General features: G+C 39.0%; 1 long non-coding RNA gene across 1 annotated transcript; it reads right to left on the bottom strand.

The window, feature by feature from the left end:
- Positions 1-3,564: 3,564 nt before the first annotated feature.
- On the bottom strand, positions 3,565-18,030 carry LOC120785024. The gene is made up of 3 exons (XR_005706533.1): positions 17,392-18,030; positions 5,964-6,156; positions 3,565-4,798 (listed from the first exon to the last, which is right to left on the bottom strand). It is a non-coding gene; the product is annotated as an uncharacterized LOC120785024 (long non-coding RNA).
- Between the last annotated feature and the right edge of the window lie 3,560 nt (positions 18,031-21,590).

The raw sequence follows: 21,590 nt of genomic DNA, 5'->3' as shown, positions 1-21,590 counted from the left end.
TCAACTGCCATGGCAGACAGGGCTATGTTTAGGCCTAACAAAATGGGTCCTAAAGGCCAAATTCAAAATCAGTGACACTATAAACTGTAAGCACGTCATTGCATTTGGAGGTTGTCTTTAAGACAATTAGCTAAATGTGCGTAAATACACAGCATTACCCCTTGGTGTGAAATGAACTCCATCTTCCAAATATAGCCCAGGACTGCCATGTCTAATGGGAGGACGAGCAATCATGGTACCATTTAAGCTACAAACAAATGGAACCATGACAATGTTGTTAAATTTCCTGGCCTTATCAATCTTCGCTGGATCGGCACCAGCTTTCCATCGGCTTCTTTGGGTTAGAAAAGAAAACATGATCTTCCTGCCAGGGTTCTGGAAGTAAAGTGGTGCAGCTCCTCCTCCATCATGATGACCAGCTTGATGTTGCTGACCTCTCCCATCTCATTGCTGCCACCGTGGATGATGAGGACATCCAGTGCTGCTTTTCCTCGCAGGGATTGGGAAAAGAAGGGGAGAAGGCCTTTCCACCACAGTCCACCCCAGTCAAACCAACAGACACGGATGTCCAGTACGCTGAGGTGGCTTCCTGAGGGCACTTCTGCTCTCTGGGCATCATGCTCTAACCAGTGATCCCCACTGTGACAATGGGAGGAAAATAAATGAGTGTTATAAATGTTTCAGGTAATGAAAAATACGTTTTTTATGTTTACAATACTATCATGTCAAATATGTAGGATAAAATGGAACAAGGGAGCAACACCTCAAAATATAGATGACAGTCTTTAAATACCTTTTTAGTCCTTTAAAGACAATGTAATATCAGCTGTCAAAAATCAAGTAGCCAAGATTGATACTTATAGTTTATACTGTGTGTAGCAGTTGTGGTTGAAGCATCACAGGTGGCCATGACCTCAACAAGGGCTGATGTACTGAAAGAAATAAACATCTTGTAACAAATATAAAAGTGCCTTTATTTCTCAACAGTCATAATTTAAATAATGGTGCACAGTGTTGTCGATAGCAGTACACAAAAGTTTCATTCCACTGCCAACTCCCATCGGTTTCAAAACCATAACTATGTGGACTGTTTGCCACAGTGGCATGAGGAATTGTGCACCTGTGCATTTGCACTGAGAGTCAAGCAGCAGATCTTCAAATTTCTTGTTTGGTATAATTCCTTAACAGGCTAAAAAAATAAATAAATAAGCGTCAATAATAATTATGTAAGCCAGTATCAATAAAACCTTTATGGTAAGAACACTAAATAGCTACCATCACATGTAACTTAGCTTATTAATGTTACCTTATTTAAAGTATAACCAAGTGAGATCCAAATAAACAACTTGTAACTAAAGTTATGTGAAGATCAAAATTCAGGTTAATCGACTTAGACATGTGTTAAGTAAAGGTAACGCTGATTCTAAAAATTTCTACAAGTCTCAACAGAATCTAGTGTAGCATATTAGCACAATTATAATTGGTGACACAATATATTTAAAAAACAAAGCATTTTTAAACTTGTGTGGTATAATCTTAATAGCAGGTAAATCAATATTTCAAGTTTTGTAGTAAAGGTACAGGTTAACTTACCTGAAGTAACGTAAACTGGGATGACTGGTACCAAACCCGAGCAACAAGACCACGATGTTAGCACTGCAACACAGACTAGCTTATAGCCTAGCCTATTAGCCTTAGTTAGCCTAGTAGCTTCAACCTATGTGGGCATGTTTCAGCAACCAGCCTTCATTTGGCCTGCCTCAACTCCACCCACGCACCACCGCTTTGGCCATTTTTTTGATTACTCAGGAGTTAAGCAGAGTTAGGCACTGCCAAGATGGCAAGAGCTGGAGCTACCACACTGAGCTTCAAAACTGCTCTTCAAGAAACCTATGGGTGACATCAAAGGGTCTACGTCCATTTTTATACACAGACTATGGTGCTACTGTTACACTTAAGCATTAACTATGTAATTATCTTGTAATTGTCACAGTGGCAGCTCTTCAGCTCAAGTAACCTAGTTACCGTACCCCCAGATTTTTTCATTTTAAACTTGTAGTCTTCAGACCCAACCAACACTGACTGAAGCAACATCACTTGATTATGTTAACCAGACTTCACACAGCTCCCTCTGAAGACAGTAAAGGCTTTGTACAATGTTTTTCACATATGCAGTAGTATGCCCAACACCTGGAAACAAACGCTGATGTGGAAAATTGGTGGAGTTCCTCTTTAAGCTGAGCAATCATCATCATCCTCTGCATGCAGCCTGTGTCTACTATAATCAGCTCCCTATGATATGTATTATAGTAGACACAGGCTGCATCCTCTGCATGCAGCCTGTGTCTACTATAATCAGCTCCCTATGATATGTAAGGCCCTTTCGTTGAATTTTTAATTCAAGATCTATCTCTTAAGAAGACACGGGTCACTTCTCATAAACATGAATGAATTGCTGTGACTTTGTATTTTATAGTCCACACAGATACCATATACACCACACATTTCAAATAAAACATAAATAAGTGTAGATGAGTGGGTTGCTTTTGTTAGAGCAACTCCCAGTATGCAGCTCCTTATACTTTGCATATTTTTGTAAGTTTTCTGTTGCCTTCTACAATGTCTTAACACAAGCAACCACAAAATAAGAGTACTGACTTTCAATCTGATATTACCTACAACTTAACCTGCGTGACATTGGGCCTTCCAGCACCCATGTGTCATGGTATCAGATGTGCCTCTCCCTCATTCCTGATGTTTCTGCTGTTTTCTCCGCCCTTGTGTTTCTTGTTTGTCCACAGTTCATCTCTCTCTCTGTCCTTTTGTTTGTGTGTGTGTGCATGTGTGTGTGTGTGTGTGTGTGTGTGTTATATCTGGGCGTGGTGATCCCTTCCCTCCTGCTGCCAATCTATCTGCACACCTTTGACTCATCCACTGATCCAGCTCCTGTGGCATATATACCCCGGTTCTACATTCCAGCCATTGCCAAATTGTTCAAAACAAAGTATTGGACAAACTGAAATTATTACCTGATGATGGTGCTGGATGAAAAGTCTTTCCTGGGAGGGAAAGGTTTGTACCAAAGTTTATAGCAATCCACCCATAATTTGTTGAGATATTTCACTCGAAACCACAAATGTCAACCTTGTAGTAGTACTGGAGGAAAAGTCAGGGGATCACCAAAGGACCAAAGTCATTAGGATAGATCCTCAGATGCACATGAGTATCTCTAAGAAATTTCACAGCAATCCATCTAGTATTCTTGTTTCTTATACTTCATTTCTTATATTTCAGTCCTGACCAAAGTGGTGGACAGATTAACAGTGCAGTTTAAACTGACTTCCCAAATTAGAAATTGCATTATGAGTGCAATGCTGTTTTGTAGTGGACTTTCAAGTCAGATGTGTGGGGGCTTCCAACCATCTGTTGACGCCCCACAGTGTGGACTGCCACAGAGTCTACAGCTGTGCAAACACTACTTCTATGTTACATAAATAAAGGGTTAAATAGTTTCTGTGATGAATTCTGAAAAGTTTCATTGAACTCCACAGTAAACTAACTCACTCACAAATGCCAACCCAACCCACCCTCCTAACCATGCATACGTATAAGTATCTCTCAGCATCACACAGTTGTTGCTAAAACAATACAGCTAAATAAAAAAGCTCAACAGAATGCTCCAGATGATGTCCTAATACACTCCACACCAGAGGACTTGGCAATTACTGAAACTAGCAGAGAAAGAATGAAAACAGAGAAAGAAAGCACAATAGAGTGTTAAGTGAGTGTGGACGGTCCACCACTTATGAGATGCGTAGAAAATTTGATTTGCAGTTTCCCTCTCAATACTGTTGTGGAAGAAAGGGAGTTGTGGGCTTCATAAATGGGTTTAATGCATCTGTGACTCTTTTCCACTCCCTCACATCCTCAAATATTGACTTTTTCCCTCACTGTGTTATTTTGAATTTCTCATTATCTTTATATTTTCAGAGATACTTGACTTATTGAAATCCTTTGCTCGTGGAGACATGTTCAGAGTGAGGAGAAATATCTGACAGTGAATTAGAGTATTTAGCATGAAAATGGTTTGTCTGTGATTTTGCAAAGTACAATATGAACCTTTCCTTTATTGCGAGAAATGTCACTTTAAGATAATGAGGGGTTAATAGTTTTTATTTGATCTTCAGTTCATATAGCATGGAATGTCAGTTCTGCAGTTTTTACATTCATTGAATGTTTGCGGACACTAGAGAAAACTATAGAAGAAAGAAAAAGCATTTTTTTTTTCCAACAAGTCCTCCAAATTACAGTACAGTATGGCATTATTTGTCTGTGCCTTCCAAAATGGTTACAAATCAGTGATGAAAACTACATAAATATTATGATGTGAATACACTAAGGTTAAGGCTTGGTTAGCTATAGGGAAAGATAATAGTTTGGGTTAAAATAATAACTTACACCATGTCTCCACAGAAGTCAAGTCAATTCAATTTTATTCATATAGCACCAATTCATAACAGAGGTTATGGGTTGCTGGAACAGCAGCAGATAAGTAGCTGGATGAGCAGGAGAAGATGGACCTGAGCACAGTGGAAGTATAACTTAAAGATGTGTAACAATAATAAGACTAATAATAAAACTAAAAAATTATAGTATAGAGCGATTAATAATAATAATAAATCTAAATATAATAGTTGATAATCATAATATTTGAAGCAGTGGTAGTTGAGCAGGATCATGGGGGCAGTAGGTGGTTTTCAGTCACAGATCCAAACTCTAGCAGCAGGGGCGGAAATACCTGCAGAAAGCGACAGGAAGAGAGAGGAGAGAGAGACGAAAAAGCACAAAACTATGGGAGAGAGAAAAAGCCAAGTTAGTAACGAGCATTGATGCCATATGAATGCGTACAGATGGAGAGGAAGAGGAGGAGAGCGTGTCTGCCTCCAATACCAAAACTGGAAGATGGTTCCACAATAGAGGAGCCTGATAACTGAAGGCTCTGCCTCCCATTCTACTTTTGGAGACTCTAGGAACCACAAGCAAGCCTGCATTCTGGGAGCACAGTGTTCTAGTGGGGTAATAGGGTCTGAATATCTGAAAGAGCTCATTACTATGAGCTTTCAGATATGATGGTGTCTGACCATTAAGGGCTTTGTAGTGACGAGGAGGAGGATTTAAAATTCTATTCTGAATTTTACAGGGAGCTAATTCAGAGAAGCTTATACAGAAGAAATGTGATCTCTTTTCCTAGTTCCTGTCAGTACTCATGCTGCAGCATTCTGGATCAGCTGGAGAGTATTTAAAAAATTTGTTGGGACATCCTGAAAATAAGCAATTACAATAATCCAGCCAAGAAGTAACAAATGCATGGACTAGTTTTTCTGCATCTTTTCGAGACAGGATGTGCCTGATTTTTGCAATGCTACGTAGGTGAAAAAAGGCAGCCACTGAAGTTTGTTTTATGTGGGAGTTAAAGGACATATCCTGATAAAAGTAAAACTCAGATTCCTAACAGTGTCATCTAAAGTAACTATATTATTATATAATGTGTTTCTGAGGTGTTGGGGGCCAAGTACAATAACTTAAGTTTTGCCTGAGTTAACAGCAGAAAATTGCAGGTCATCCAGATCTTTATGTCCTTAAGGCATGCTTGAAGTTTAGCTGGATGATTGGTTTCATCAGGCTTCATTGATAAATATAATTGCGTAACATCTGCATAACATTAAAATTTATGGAGTGTTACCTAATTGTATTGCCTAAAGGAAGCATACACTGTATAACTTATATAGCTTGAGCTGCATGTTAGCAGAGCATCACCAGCAGCAGCCTCAGTCCACTTGGTGTGTACACAGGATGCATTCAGGCACAGTATAGAGTGTAGGTCACTTGCGTTTTGGCAGCACTCACAGCCCAACACACAATCACTGTAATTACTCATGGAGAACAAAAGAAAACATACTTACATATTATTATTACAGCTGGACTGAAAGGAGCATATCTGTTCTGTCAGACGAGTGTGAGTTGGATGACTGAAAAAGGCAGCTGAAACGCATCGTGTCAAAATGTCATCCCATTGTCAATGTGGTGCACAATGACAGTCGCTGGACTGCCTAGAGACCCAGATTCTCTAATGTGGATGAAAATCAGACAATCCATCTGAAACCATAAAAGTGAGGGAGAAAAAAAAAAAAAAAAAAAAAAAGGGTTTTGGAAAGTGAGTTGGACATGCCCCATCCACAGTTGAAATTGGGCCCTTGGGCATTTCAGGAAACATTAACATGGGTTGTCGTTGCAAAGGAAGAGTTCCAGTACATTTCACTACTCACATTGCCCCAGCCAGGAATGTCAAATTATGGGTCTTAGGTTCCTCTTCTCTAAACTTGAGAATTGTCACTGCCTGTCTTTCAGTATGTCTATTACAAGCGACAGCAAATTCCAATAAAAGATGATTTGTAAAAAGGTGTTCAGAGGTCAAGGTTTATGTGATCCCCCTCATCCCCAGACTAACTAACTGTATATGTGGAGAGCCAACTTGGTATATCACTATTATCTGCCCTCTCTCTCTCACTCTGTTCTTTCAGTTTAATGACTACATCCTCCCTGTGGACACTAACTTTGTAAATATCTGTCTCTCTCTGTCTCCTCTCTCTGTATGTCTCCTCTCTCTGAATGTCCCCTTGTTATTAATGCTCAGACAAACTATCAATCCTAGATAGCTTGTTGAGAGAAAGACAGAGAGAGAGAAATAGGATTTAGAGATGTGGGCCATGACAATCAAATGTTTCATCTTGTCCAATCTGAAACCGCTGTCAGACCGCTGAAGACCTTATAGCCACCCACAACTCAACATAGATCTTAGTTAAGGGCACCCAGTGGAGTTTTCTAATAAAGAAAGTTCTGTTTACTCACCCAAATGTGCTCTATGTCTCCTTGAGGTCAAACAAAACTGATCAATATATTTCTGGTCTTCCATAAATTATTTACGAAGACATTTTTTTGAACATTTTGAAACCTGCATTGTTCAACTGCTAGCAAAATGGGAGCCCACTCTTAAAAACATTGTCCTGTGGCATATCTAGTTATCAGATACTCCACAGGATGTCTTTCTAACATAAACACACACATCACCATGCATCATTTTTAGCCATGCAAGCTGCGCGCCTCTGTCAATGTTGGTTTGTCTGTTGGTCCACAACCTGGGTCCAGGATGTAATATCTCAACAATTAGAGGAATTGCCATGGAATTTTATATGGATATTCATCATCTCCCTAGGTTGAATCTTTATGACTTAATGCTGTGCTTGTGTCCTACTATGTGTGCTTTGGTACTTAACTAAAATTTATTTGAAACTATACTATGTGTTTGACATAGTGATCCCACAGTAAACCTCCTGTAATATTGCTTTACAAGGTGACTCGTTTTCATCCTGTATATATCTGTTTGCCATTATTCATAACAGGGTCAATTTGCAGTCTAATAATACCGAATGCTTAAAATCCTTATTTCTTTATTTGTGAAACCACAGAACATAAACTCTATATACACATAAGCATTAAAGTGCTGCATGACCCGCCGTCACCACCAGAATTTGATTTCCCCATGTGGATCCTGATGATGCAGGATGACATTACCAATACTGTCCAATCAATGAGTTAGGTTACTTGTCAGTCTGTATGACTTTTTTCTTTAGTCCTCTTGGTTCATTTATAAAAAGTCAGTGTGAACAAGAACTGGAGCAGAACTAAAAGAAAAGAATGTATAATTTTTTTTTACTATTGGTCTGGACCAAATGAAATGAGCTACAAATGTGAAAGAGGAAAAAAAACAACTACCATTGTGAAAATGGTTTCCTGCTAAACTTCAGTTTGCATTAGCATGCCTCTGTGTTGGCAAGAGGTGTTTTCATTTTAACTGCATTATGTATAGCTGTAATGTCAAACAAACCACTGTATACTTTTTTATATTTAGGCAATGAAAACCTCTTTTCTTGATTAACGTCTTATTTTGAGCAATGATAAGAACACACAATTATTTGCAACAAACAATTCAAAATTCAGAATTAGAATCTGATGTTTTTTTTTAAGTGCTTTAATGTGTTACAACATGCCTTTTTACATTACATGCAGATTTGGATTTGTCACAGAAGGAGAAGCTCTGATGTAAGAAAAAAATCAAAATAAAAAAATCAAAATCAAATTAATGTCTGAATTCCATTTCGCTGCTTCAGTTTCATGCTCCTGTGCTTTTCCTACTATGACAAGTCATCTCGTCTGCTGGGGGAAACGAAACTCAGCAGTGACATTTGTTGGGCAGGTGAGGGAAAGCAGAACAATAAAAACAGGAAAGGTTGATATACAGAGCAGAGTGATTACAGAATTGTAGAGGAGGGAGGAGAAGTGAAGCAGGCGATGAAGCAGCTTTGCAATCCCAAACTGCTTGTAATGATTAGGCTAAAACTTTGCAATTGACTACTGCTATTACTTTATTGACATTTTTAAGCTGATTGAAACCTTGGGCGGGATTGTTGTATGGGCATTATTAGATGAAAGAGAAGGAATACATTGCTATGAAGGAATACATTTGTGGCTTTCACCTTATTCTCATCAGCCATACTTAGCCTACATTTTTTCACAACTACATCACTGATAAAGCCACAAGTGCAGCCACTGGTCCCATTTGGTTAAAAGACAAAGAACAGGGAGAGATTATAATGAATAAAGTAGCTGCTTCAATTAAAGTGGGATCAGGAAAGCCATGTCAGTCAGCCTTCTGCAGGATTGACCTACAGCATTCTCCTCTGTCACTGAGGACTCAAATTGTCTTACTGGGATGGCTGATTGCTCTGTCTCTCTGTTCTTCTCTCACATATATTTACTGTGTCTTACCTATTCTCAGTCAGTTTTCTTCGAGTAACTTTAATTGACAACATCCCCTTAAAAATCGGGTCTTTTCTAACTTCTCACTTTTTTGCAATACATCATCACTGTTGGGTGGGGTTACAAGTGAAACTATATTTTCTATATTTCATCTTCTATATATTTTTTTTACCATGTCCAACCACAACAGTGATACTTTTCAGCCTGGTGTTAAGTTACTCTGGTAACTTTTTAAAGAATTTATTTTATTTTAATTTTGCCATACAGGCAAACACAAATGGAACATTAGCATTTTTAGTTTGATTTAATAATTTCACAAACTTCCAGTGTATGAGAAGAGAACAGTTTTTTTTTTCTGGCTTAAGTTCACAATTATTTTCTCATGAAATGATTATGTGAACACGCCTCTCACTTCTTTAATTCTTATGGAACATGATGTTCATTATTTATCTCCAGAACGTGTCATTTGTTTTTCAGCATTTGTACCCATTTCACTGAACTGTAAGACTGCGCTGGCTGAACACTGTGTTGCTTCATTCCAAATAACAGCCATTGTCATCCATCCTGCTTGGCCATGCAGCAACTGAAGCCAGGCCTCTGTGTGAAGCCCACAGCAGTGATCTATATTTTATGGGTACTCTCCATGAATAGGTGAAAGCGTGGTGGTGCCAGCAGGCCTAGCTTTAGGACTAACCACACTCTGGGAAGAGGATGACGGATTGATAGCTAATAATACAAAAAAGGAGCCTGAAGCGGTCAGCAATAACGCTGCAAACTCGACAACATTCTCACATTTTTCTTGCTGCCATTATATTCCCTTCAGTATGCTGCAGTAGAAGGTTAATAGATTATGAATCCCCACTGATTAGAGCACAAAAAAGACTAGGTCAAAACCTAGTATGTGGCTGGACGTCCCTTTATCTTTTTGCTTCTCTCCTACTGTCTGTGCTCACATATACAGTAATTTAATCCAGCCATATTCCCAACAAAGCTGTTCTCATTTACATGCTTTTCGGTTTCTGTTGTCAGACAATGGAACAAGTACGAAATAGTGATTGAACAGCGGCCCATTAAGACTACATGTTAACCAGCATTTACCATACACATAAGTTAAAGATAATGGCTGTGCTGTGATTTTGGCTATATGGTAAAATGATCACTCAGAGAGAAAGTTAGAAGCTCATTCATGTCTATGTAAGCTGCTGTGCAGTCAATTGAATGAGACGCATCGAGAGGTGTGCCTGTGGAGGGAAAGCCTATCCAATAATAGCGACTCTCTGCTACAGAAAGTAGCAAGGTTTGTCACTAGGTATTTTTGTGAATAAAAGTTGCTTAAGGGGTCTGAAAAATTGGTAGAACTTGCGACAAAAGGTACTAACTTGGCAATACTGCCTATAAAAGTCCCCCTGACGACAATAGAAACCGTTTGCGCCAATTCATTTTGAAAGAGCAACAGCCAATGCTGATCTGGCTGACCAGTCCACTAGTCACAGAAATTTGCATTTATAGGGCTGGCCCCACTATTGCAGTCCAGCCAAAAATACATGGCCCACTGTAGCAACAAGCACAGTCTTTTTGGTATAACTGAGGGCCTGTGCATGTAGAGTCAGGTTTAGACTAGTACATGTGGTACTCTGCTGGCTGTTAATTACAGTCACTGTCAGTCACTGTGCTTCAGCTCAGATGTAATGGAGTTGCTTCCTTATGAGAGAGAATAATTCAAAAATCTACAATAAAGATTTTGAATGCTAAGTCAAATTTGTAATTTTTGTTATAAATATTCCTGCAAACTCCTTTCACAACTATTGCCATTTTTTCATGGAACATTTGGCACCCACATGAATTGTTTACATCCCAATAGGTTTTATGTTTTATGTAGGGGGTTGGATATGGTGCATAAAGTTCACTGCAACCTTATTTCCAGACAAGAATGTCAATATGATAATGTCGGTGACTCCTCACAGTTCCAGAACATGTTCCATGTCATTTTTGAGTCCTGCTTCCTGTAATATCAAACACCATTGCATAATACACCACCAGCCTGGACTGGTGAAATGAGGCAGGTTGGGTCCATGGATTAATTCTGTTGCTGCCAAATTCTGATCCTACCATCAGCTGCCCCAGCAGAAATCCAGATTGCTACTTTTTCCAGTCTTCAACTGTCCAGTTATGGTAAGCCAGTGCCTACTGCAGCCTGAGATTCCTGTTCTTGGCTGAGAGGAGTGGAACCTGATGTGGTCTTCTGCTGTTGTAGCCCAGCTTCAACCAGTCTCCTGATTCTCCTCTGACCTCTCTCTCATCAATAAGGAGTTACCGTCGGCAGAACTGCTACTCACTGGATGTTTTTTGTATCATTATCAGTAAAAGGCATCACAACTGGAAAATGGTCAATCATCAATAAATAAGTAAATATAAAGCTCTGTTGGTTTCCATAATCAATCCCATCCCTATTCCATCTGCTGGCATTTAAAATTTTTTATTGACGTACGTATAAGGGTTTTTAAATCTATTGAAATGACAATGTGGTATTTTAAACCTCCTCCCCGATGGCAGTAGCAGGTACTCCGTGTATAGCACATGAGGTGGGTCAGTTATCTTGTTGGCTTGCCTTAGCACATCTTGTTCGTAGGTAGACTACAGGGAGGGATGCTGTCTCATCATCATCATCATCATCATCCATGCAGTTAGAATAGTTTTGACCCAATTGCACACAGATTACCAGACCAAGCTGTGATGCCATATCTAATTAGGGTCTGAACTACTGTCTGATAAAAAACTACCATAAAACTTCTGATCAAGACTGAACTGAGTCATCAAAAGTATTACAGATTTTGTTGTAGTCTGCTACTGAGACTATCAACATGTGTACTCCAGGTCAGTGCGCTATCAATAAAGACCCCAAGGTTTTTGTATGAGCAGACCTGTGGGATGTTTCATCCTGGATGACCACAGGTCAATGGTCACCCACAATCTCCTCTGTCTTTTACCATTACCATTCACCACACCATGCAACAAATCTCTATATTTCTACATAATACTCAGATGTCAATGTCCTTCATTAAACCAAAGATGGCAGTATTATCTGAGAATTTAATGATGTAGTTAATAGGTTTACAACTTCTACACTCATTTTGTATATAAAGTAAAAAGGACAGGGGAACTAACACACCCCTCTGGAAACCACCGCCTCTGTGTTCAAGGTTTGGAGTGCTGAAAGAATTGAAATAACCGACTTGCTGTTTACAGTTGGACAAGAATGAGTGGTACTGCCTAATAATTACAGGGCGGACATTCAACTCATCCATCTTCCTAAGTAATAGATGTGGCTGTATAGCATTAAATGCTGGACTAAAATCTACAAATAATAGACATGCATAAGAAGCAGAGTCCTCTAAGTGCTTAGATATAAATGTACCATGGCTGTGACAGCATCATCTACCTCTAAGCAAAGTGAAAAGGATCAAGTTAACAGTTGAGTTCTATTTTCAATAGGTTGGTTATGAAATGTTTTGAGAAATTCATTAAGTACATACAGAAGTCAAAGAAACTGGTTGATAGTAATTTTCCTTACAGCATGCTCTTTTAGGAACAAGAATTATACTATTCCTTCCATCTGGAAAAGTCCAGAGTCTTCTGGTAGAGGAGGCACCAGGCCTCCACCATCTCTTCATGGATGACATGTCAGAGGCCTTCCCGGGGCAGGTGCATGAGAACAGTCTCTGTACTACATGCTGGTCGATGGTGATTTTTGGACAGTCAGGTGCAGGTAATATATCTAGAGCCACTTTTCGCTCTTGCAAGAAATCGGCTCTTTCAAACCTTGCATAAAGTAATTTAGTTCATTGCCCTTCACATCCTCACTTAACACTTTAGTTTTTAGACTGTGTAGCTGGGACCATGATCATCATAGTTAACTATTATCTTCTGAATTAAGACATTGTCTCTGCAGAATTTAATATAGTCTGTAATGGTGTCTGTTGCCTCTTGTAAGCCCAGGCTGTTAAAGAGATCCCAGTCAGTACAAGAGAAATGAAGCTTGCAATGGTTAAAATCACCATCAATAAAACAATGTGTTTTCTGAAGTGCATCGCAATTGTCTGCACACAAAGTCTGCAATTAAGGTGGCTGTCTTTGCAGCTTTTCCACTTGGTGGGATATAAACAGAACATAATAAAATACTCCTGAAGTCAGGGGGGAGATAAAAAGGTCTAAGAAAATTTGACATACCAACATAATGTCAGAGTTGCAAACTGATTCCCCTGATGTAAATTGGGAGCACCACTTTTGGATGACAAAGACACAGATCCCTCCTCCCTTACTCTTACTCGAGTTATCATTCCTGTCAGAGCGCACCAGAGAGAAGCCTTCCAGGGCAACGATCAAGTCAGGCACATCCCCCCTGTAGCCTGGTATTTTAAAAATGCTAAAAATAAAAAATGCACTATATTTAGCACAAACAAGAAACAAAACACTTAAGACCACAGCATGGCAGCCTGGGCCACAAAAGAGCAGCGCTACCAAAAGAGAACAAATGTCGTGTTCAAGATTTCCCCACCAGCAAATCACATCACTGGATTTATCTGCAGTTCAATCAGAATTAATCTCACACTTCAGCTACTATGAAGCTTTTTCATTATTTGTTAATTTTAAAATCATTTATTACCCATATTTTGCCATCAACTGCCAGTTAGTGGAAAAGCATCAAAACAGCAGCAGGAGTCTGTGTCCTCTTGTCCATGCAAAATACAAAACACAGTGGTGACCCACTCACGAAGACATTGTCCATAGCATTATTAAGGGACCACTATTGGTGGTCGTGTGGGTTTAAGTGCTTCAGCTTCAACTGTAGGATGCTGGGGGAAGGGCAGTTTAAGAAATAGTTAGATCCATAAGTGCTTGGACAGTGACAATTGTTGTAATTTTGCCTTTATACAACACTACAATAGGTTTGAAATGAAGCCATCAAGTTGTGACTGAAGTGTTGACTTTCAGCTTTAATTCAAGGGGTTTAACAAAGATATTGCGCTTTAACCGTTTAGAAATTACAGCCATTTTTATACATAGTTCCTCATTTTCTGAGGCTCAAAAGTAATTAGACATATGACAATTGATCAGTTTCATGTCCAGGTGTGGCATGTTCCCTGGTTATTTCATGACAAATTAGGCAGATAAAAAGGTCTGCAGTTGATTCCAAGTGGTGAATTTGCATCTGGTAGCTGTTCATGGGAACTCTCAATGTGCGGCCCAGAGAGGTGTCTAAGGAGGCTTGAGGAAAAAAAAAAAACCTAAATCAGAGATGGCAGAAACTTTAGGGGTGGCCAAATTGACAATTTGATACATTCTTAAAGAATGAATGCACTGGGGAGTTCAGCAAAACCAAAAGGCCTGGAAGACCACAGAAGGCAACTAAAGTGGAAGTTTGCAGAGTTCTTTGCTTAGGAAAGAAAAACCCCTTCACAACATCGAGCCAGGTCAAGAACACTCTGGGAGGAGGTAGGCATATTGTCGAAGTCTACAATCAAGAGATGCCTTTATTAATGTAAATACAGAGGTTTACCAAAAAGGTGTAAATCACTGTAGCATTGAATAGAAAGGCCAGAGTAGACTTTGCCAGAAAACATCTTAAAAAGCCTCCCTAGTGTTGGACCAAGATTCTTTGGAAATATGAAACCAAGATGAACTTTTACCAGAATGATGGGAGGAGAAGAGTATGCAGAAGGAAAGGAAAAGCTCATGATCCAAAGCCACCACATCTGTCAAACATTGTGGAGGCAGTGTTATGGCATGGGTATGTATGGCTGCCAACGACTCTGGGTCACTGGTGTTAACTGATGATGTGACTGCTGATAGAAGTAGCAGGATGAATTCTGAAGTGTATAGTTCTATACTATCTGCTCAGATTCAGCCACATGCTGAAAATCTGAGGATGGTGCTTCAAAGTATGAAAATGGCTGTACTCCTTAGTTCCAAATCTACTGGGGTGGTGTACAGAGGCAAAATTACTAAAATTCTCTCACTGGCCAAATGCTTAGGGACCTAACTGTATACAGTTTTTATACCAGCATTTTACAGCATAATTCTGCACTCAAATTTTCCACAGAAAACTGTCTTTAATAAAATTAGTCGTTGTATTTGGTAAATTTTTTGGGAAAAAAAGTGCTAAAATATATTTGTCATGTCTTGTAAGCAGCTCCCCTTCTCCACAAACTGCTCAACACAGACATTACTCAATGTAATTGAGTATTGCGCTAATACATTAGTCTGCCCCCCCCCATTTATTCACCATAAATATTTGATATCTTGCAAAGAAGTTTTGTTTTCATGCTCTCAGACTGGATTAACATTACAGGGGGGGGTGCTCCTCTGTAATTAAACTCAATGTTTCAGACAGCATTTTAACCATCAGGAAGTTATAGGACATGGACATTCAGCAGGACAAAGACAAAAGAGAAAGCTGAAAGCCTCCATGGGGAAGAGGAGGAGAGCGGAGGCAAAGTAACTAAGGTGAATTTGAGTCAAAAATAAAATAAATCATCCCCCTTCTCAGAGTCATAACTGAGTGTAATTTTTTTTCCTGGCATTACATTGGTTCCCAAATAGGCTTACTGGTCAAAGTTGGTGTTAGCATGTTTCGGTCCATCAGATAAGCAAGATATTTGACACTTAAAAAAAAAAAAAAAATTAAAAATTCAGACTAATTTAAACAAGCAGCTCAGAAAAGAGAAAACAGCAAGTTTAAAGAAAATTAATATAACATTGCAGCTTTAATAATTACTGGGGTGGGGGTGAAAAATTACCCAAATAATTTCTCCAGACGTGATCAAAATCACTGATATGCACACGTTAAAATCTCCCGCCCAAAAGACATAAATTCAGTGTGAATGGGGTTTAAGTGTTCCTTTAATATGGCATGGATCAGAGATAATGTACGTACTAGCTCATTCTCTAGGTTAGGGATTGTGAATTGTATTTTTTTTTAATTTATTTATTTATATTTTTTTTTTTTTATTGTATTTTTCATTTTAGCAAATCCCCAAATGAAAAATGTAACAATTATGACTTTAGAGTTAAAGCAATCTGTGCCATCCTGCATGAATGAGAGATTGAATGGCAGATGCTTGCTTTAAATAACTTGGGTACTACAATATTTCTATCATGCTGGGCTTTACTGTATAAAATGTTTTTTCACTGCATAACATCAAAACATCATTACAGAGTGAGAGAATGTAGGAGTTAAAAAAAAAAAGTGCAGGCATGTATTGTAGCTCTAGCCAACTGGTTATGACAATGTTTTCATTAATGCTGCTTTACTACAAATTCTATACAAAAATATGCTTTCATAACGAATGCTGAGCTATGAATACACGCCTAGCAGTTGGCTGAGGATTGTATTCTTTGCAGATTTTTTCTGCGACTCTTCCCTGGTTTTCACATGGCAGGGCAGCAAAAAGGTTTTTCCACTTTTAACATCTATGAAATGCTCCTTACTTATCACCCACATGCCAAGACAGAAAAAAGTTGGTCCTATTACAGACTTTTTTTTTTTTTTTTTTTTTTTTTTAAATTCATTGAAACATCACTAAGATTCCTATTTTTTTCACTGAGTTGTGGGGAAAATGGAGATATCAGAAGCAGTGATACTACATAACCTGTATAATTATCGTTCCTACAACACTAAAAACAAAATCCTGCAGCACCAGTTTTATTTTGTTGTACTGTAACTTAGATGGAGGGGTTAGTAAAGAGCTTTAGGTATTTCCATGGTGTAGCAATGCCAGACAGAACTCGGACTTTGATACATATACAAATTCAAGTGTCTAAAGCTTCAAATACTATTTTGAAACAGTAAATTCAAGTACAAGTGAATAGAAAGGGTAGCTGCTGTCCCACACAAACCTGTTTCATTACAGGGCTGAAAGGCAAATAAAGAGCGAAGTATATATGGATGATGAGGACCCTAACTTGAATTAAAGAATGCTCCACCAATTTATTATTGCACTCCTTTAACACTGTCAGACTCAATGGACAGTTTAAAAAAAATTATTAAAAAAAATTGCTCAAAAGCAATGCAGCAGAACCTGTGCTATCATTTTTTTATTCCACATATTCTTCCTTATCAAAATTACCCACAGTGCAACTCCACCCCCAACAGGAGCCTGTAGCCTGCAGCAGAGATTAGGAACGGGCTGCATAGGTCTGGTCCCTTCTTGCCAATTCCCCTCCCCCAGATCTTTTTTACTTTTCAAACTTGTATTCTTCGGACCCAATGACATTGACTCAAGTGCCATCACAGGAGGACATTTATTAGACTTCACACAGCCCCCTCTGTAGACACACAAGGCTTTATACTACTTTTTTCACATATGCAGTTATTCTGCCCAACATCTGGAAATACATGCAGATCTGTAGAATCGGAGTTCCTTTTAAGACAATGATGGACACTTAACTTAATGGTGAGCACCAGAAGCATGCCAGTGGGACGCCCTTACGTGGCTGAACTGTCAGATCACTTACCCAGAGTCAGCACCTTTTAGGAAGGGTCCAAGGTCATCGATCAGGGGTCATTGGATGGTCAAAAAGATTCCCATAGACTCTATACGTGACTGAAGTTCCATACTTTAGGTGACGTTATAACTACTAAGCCATTTAAGTAAAATCCAACCATTGATGAAGGTTGTCAGTTGAAAAATTCCACTACGTGGACCTTGCGAAAGACATTTTTCACCTGTGCAACAAGTTTGCCCTCTGGTTTGATGGATTAAATGTTGAAGCTAGACCTCTCTGCTGATCTGCTGACATATTCTGTCGTGGAACAGGATTGGAAGGACCCAAATGCGGGACTCAGACACTGATAAAAAGTTCAAAAATAGTCACCTTCATTTAGACTCACCAGACAAAAGTAGACAAGAATAAACTGGAGGCAAAGCCAGCGAGCAAGCAGTGGTTGGCAACAGGCAGGCAGGAGAACCAGAGCAAAAGAAAGCAAAGGAGAAGACAAAACACAAAGTCCAAAAACAAGCAGGAGGTCAAAAGAGGCAGCCAAAAACTGGTCAGTAAGGCTTGAAAGCTACAGCTAGGATGGCATAATAGACAATCTAGCAGAATGCAGGCGGCGATGGGCCTGAATATATACAAGGAAGTAAATGGAGAATGATGAACAGGTGATTAGGTTGGCAGTGAGGAGTCAGGTGGCTGGAAGGCGGGAAAGGCTGGGGTTAATGCAGGGCAGGTGGGAGTGGCAGGGCCTGAAATGACAAGGGAGTTAGTGATTCTTGGCAAAGCCAGGCAGAGAATTAATGAATAACTGAATGAACTATGATGATATTCAAACAAATCAATGTTGTATGTTCTAACATGTCGAACTAAACTAACAAAGGAGCATTATGCCTATTGGATGTGCACTGTTAGTGTCACATATAAAATACCTTCTTCTAACGGAAGTGTTTTGAATTTAACATCATTTTAACATGCTGGTCAGTAAATTATTCCCATCTGGAGAGTATGAGGGTAAATTTTTACCCCCTACCCCCACACCCCAGTAATAATTACAGTCTCAGTACCTAATGTTGTTCTTTGAACTAGATGGTCGTATCGTAATTTAAATCCCATCTGGAGCAATGTTCTTGTATTTTAAAGTGATTCTCTGAGTTTTTCTTGAAAAGAACTGCTCATCCTTCTAATTTATTGTTTTATTAAAAACCTATCAGTGTGATATTTGACTTTTGTGTTAAAATGGAGTGTGTCCAAATTTGATAAATGGAAATAGATTAGTTTGCTGTGTTTGATTTTTTTTTTTTTAAACCTCTCCTCTGTGCTGCACTTGACCAGCCTGAGTACCTGGATAAGGAGAGTACTAAAACAGTCATCAGGAAAAAAGTGGAAAACTGACTTTTTAAACTGTGGATGCACTGTGTCCTAAAATGAACCAGTTTACCTTTTAAATTTCTTTAGTTTTTCCGTAAAATGTACAGATTGATGCTCTCTATTTGTAATGCTGAATATAAATATCAGCTTTTACACTGGATGAACTTAAATTCAGTTGTAGAAATTTAGCTTTCTTCATCCTCACCATCATTGCCACTGTCACTGTCCTCCACTATTATAAAACATCCAGCCCTCTAGTGATTGCTAGGTGATCCAGCTGTGTGTTCCCACTCTGCACGAATGCTGTACAGTCTGGGTGGCTGGGACCCCTTTGCAGAGACATCCTCAAGGATTCATGAGCTGGGGATGGAGAGTTGAGGCTGAGGAGGGCAATGAATATTTGTGTTGGGCAGTTTGTGGAGAAGGGGGCCGCTTACTAGACATGACAAACTCTGTGAGAGGTGACTGTGTGTCCTTGGCTTGGTCTGCCTCCTCATTCAGAATGGGTAATGTGGAGGCTGTCAAACTGAAAAGGGATTAAGTCTTTCTTTGTCTCTGCCTCTCATTTTTCTTTCTTTTCTTCCTCTCTCTCTTGCCTTTAAATACTTGTCCTCGCAAGAGTATTTAGCTGGAGGGGGGCGCCTACCAAATCTGCAAAGAGATTTTTCATCCCACACAGTCAGAACAAAAGAAACCGTCTTTATCTCACCTCCTTCTGTTGTTTGTCACAGGCAGCGGTTGTACTTTGATGGCTACTATGAGCCATCGAAGTACAACCATTTATCCAATGACACATACACACATGCTCAAATGCACAAAATTAGCAGAACACTTATGATTTGCCATACACATACTATTTGATGGAGAATTATACAACATAAAATTACTTTTGTCGAATTATTTGGGTGAAAAAAAAAAAAAAAAACACGTCAAGTTGAAGCTGTGCTAACACAAGGTCACAGAAGCCCTAGGCAAACCCAGGCATGGGGCCTCCCCGGGCCTTATTTTCACACTTTCCCTAACTGAAAATGTTATAGGTATTAGGGTACTGAAAGTCATGGATGCAGTCGGTAACCACTGATTTTCCTGTGTCTCCATCATGAACTGCTCACTGCACCAGCCAATGGTAAAAGAGCTAATTTACTCAAGAACTGTATTTAAAGCTGCACTTATACACACACACATATATATATATATATATATATATATATATATATCTTCCAGATTTGTAATAAAACATAGACAATATACAGAAACATTACATGCCAGAGTCACCCATTCACACACACATTCATACATAGACATGCCACAGTTAATGCATAAAAGTGCCAGTCACCCTGCAGCCATGCCAGCACATACTGTATCTGAAACATTGCAGCCTTTTTTCTCCAGTTTGTTTCGGGTGATACAGGACCTAAACACAATCTTCATTTGCATGACGTTATACCTCACATAGTTCAAAAAATAGCTGAACGACTCAGTATAACTTCCCACTGATCTGCTGTGAGATGTTCACCCTGATCTTTCTCCCATTGTGCTTTTATAGATGCACTACAAAAACAAAAAGTATGGCATAATAATCTATGCAGTGTGGAGACTGCTTCTCTTATTTGAATATCAATAGTTCATTATTACTAAGAGTAATATTTTAAAGTAAGTAATTGTGCAGGATAGATTACAGCTGCAAATTACAGGCTGACATTTTTTCAGGAATCCTGTGGGGTTCCCACAGGAGGGGAGTCAATTTCACTATTCATTAGTGAATAATTAGAGTTTGCAGGATGAGAATCATAATAACAATAGGACAGTTTTTATTTATAAATGTGCATTTCTAATATGAATAAACATTATTTTCCTGATTTTGAACATAATGCTATTGTTCTGTTGTCTGTCTTATTCTTTCTTATTCTCTCCTGTCTGCTCTGGTGGCTGGTTCCTGGTTGGTTGTAGGCAGCCAACTGACCAGTGCATGATGTGTGTGGATTGATGACGCATGGTGCAGCCACCAAAAAAAATGCCATTGCCAACAATGGAGTCAGATTGGGGGAAGGCAGCCTTGCAACAAAGAGTAAAGGACAGTGATCCATGTATCACACTGACAGTCTAAAGTTTTAGTTCCTAAGAGTTGAGATCCCCTCGGGTGTGTTGAGGGTACAGTTTCTGCACTTATTTTAATTGTTTTTGGAAGGTTTAAAAGTTCTTCATAAAAATGTCTAACTGATTTGCCATGTAAAGTAAAAATAAAAATGTCTTATATGGTCTGTATTGTGGCTAATCTGCAGAGTATATTCGTTTTAAGTACTTCTGCCCTCCCCCGCAGTGATAATGGTAAATTTGTCCATGTCTTTAAATCTTCTCTGACAGTTTTCAAAAGGTTGCGGCCATGCAACTTAAAAATGCTATCAACTGGAGATCTGAAGTTAACTCTGAGTTATTTCGTTTCATGTGAATTCCACACAATAACAGTTGAGATTACATGTTCAGGGCATGTAAGAATATTTCAAGAGATAACCTTGTTCTTAGACCATGTAAGTTTGTACGCAGAAAACAGGCCAAAATAACCGATAGATTTAAGAAGATGTGGGACTGAATGATCTGGACTGGACAATGTCAAAGGGATATCATCTGCATAGAATTTAGCTTTAAAATCTTGATAGAAAAGTGTGATACTGGTTATGTTTTGGTCAGCCCTGATAGCACAGGAAAGGGTGAGAGTGGTGAGGCTGGTGAGGCTGGGCATTCTCGTTTGGTGGATCTACCAAGCTGGAAAAGGGGAAATATTAAACCATTAGTTTTGATATATGCAACTGGGTTACAGTAGAGGGACTTAATCCATTGTACACATGGAT

Source organism: Xiphias gladius, chromosome 23, assembly GCF_016859285.1.
Source record: "Xiphias gladius isolate SHS-SW01 ecotype Sanya breed wild chromosome 23, ASM1685928v1, whole genome shotgun sequence".
NCBI classification, from domain to species: domain Eukaryota; kingdom Metazoa; phylum Chordata; class Actinopteri; order Istiophoriformes; family Xiphiidae; genus Xiphias; species Xiphias gladius.
Note: the sequence above shows the minus strand (reverse complement) of the source record. Positions and strands in the feature narration are given on the sequence as shown.